The sequence below is a fragment of the Acyrthosiphon pisum genome, unplaced genomic scaffold, assembly GCF_005508785.2.
Source record: "Acyrthosiphon pisum isolate AL4f unplaced genomic scaffold, pea_aphid_22Mar2018_4r6ur Scaffold_21441;HRSCAF=23996, whole genome shotgun sequence".
Lineage (NCBI taxonomy): Eukaryota > Metazoa > Arthropoda > Insecta > Hemiptera > Aphididae > Acyrthosiphon > Acyrthosiphon pisum.
The window spans coordinates 26827-28360 of record NW_021770909.1 but is presented as its reverse complement, the minus strand read 5'-3'; positions in this window follow the sequence as shown (position 1 = coordinate 28360).

Here is a 1534-nt window from a genome sequence, read left to right as displayed (position 1 = left end):
TGGAAGATCAAATTGTTTTGTTAAATGCAAGGTCGAGATTTTATACTTCTTAAAATGCTTAAATATGTGTTAAAATATGCAATGAAAACAACAAAATATACGAAAATTGGCATTTTCCCATTTTAAAACAAAATACGGTATTAATAATGTATTACAAGTTAAAACGTGACAAAGAATAACACCAATACCTTCAACTCAAAACACAACTTTAGTACCAGTACACGAGTCAGCTGGATTTTTTTTATTTATTTACGGAGAAAAAAAGTATGTACAAATATAACAGTTACAATATAATTTCATAGAAAAAAAAAAGCCTTTACAGTATGTGAGAAACAATTTGTATACAATAAAAAGTAAAATTAATAATAATATAATAATAACAATAATCTTGTAGTACAAGGTTTGGTAATATTATGAAAATTTAAATTAAACTATATATCTGTTTAATATAATTACTACTACAATGAAATAAATCTAAATTGGCAAAATTACCTAATGACATTATTATATTTGCTGGTGAATTTAGGGGATAATTATTTGTCTTTGTGTTACGTAAGAAAAATAAATTATTATTTCTCGTGTTTTTTGGGTTGATATTAAAATTTGGTACTTTCCTGTTATACGAGACTACAGCTGCTTATCGCGACTACCACCCAAGACTACCTCCGTTATCACGACTACCGCACTTATTTTGTGAAACATCACAATCCTGTTATCTAAGACTACCAAAATGGTACTTTCCTATTATAAGAGACTACCTTATTCTTTGATATATTTTTTAATAATATGTATCGTGGGTATGGCTAGAATGTGTGAGCTTCCAGTAGTTTTTTAAGCTACCACAAACCACCCACGACCGAAGGGGAACACTTAGGCCGTGACCTATAAGCCGCACCGCGTGGTGGCCCGAGGGAACTCATAGGCTTTGCACACGCAACGGCAAATGAATGCCGAGGATTTATGGGGGGAAAGAGAAATAATAAAAAAATAATAATAATTAAAGTTTGGCTATTAGAATAAATATAATAAACTAATATAAGTGAGATTGTATCATTTAAATAATAATAAAATTTGGCAAATACAATGTAATATAATAAATTGACACGTAATAACGTTATATAATAAAATTGGACACATGGCAAGTGCAAAATAACAAGTCGGGCCGACACATGGCAGTTATAGAATAATATTTTGGGCTGACAATTAAAGTGGTGGCACGCTTTTCTCGGCCCACAGGAGGCGACACACCATATTTCTCATGATGTGCCCTCACAGGGTTACCGGGAAAAACGGCTTTGGCTGACATTCGCCGGAACATTATTTTGTGGTGACAATTTATTTTGGGGACCCGCGTCGTGCGACGCCTCCTTTGGCACACAGATTATACAAACACGAGTTTTGTATAATCTGTGGCCTACGTGGCTTGTGTGGGGGGGGGGGAACAGGGGAAATGAAATAACAAATTACGACTTTTGACGCTGTGCTGCATGGTTGAATCTGACTGGGTCAGCTGTTGGCCGCCGCCCGGGCCCTC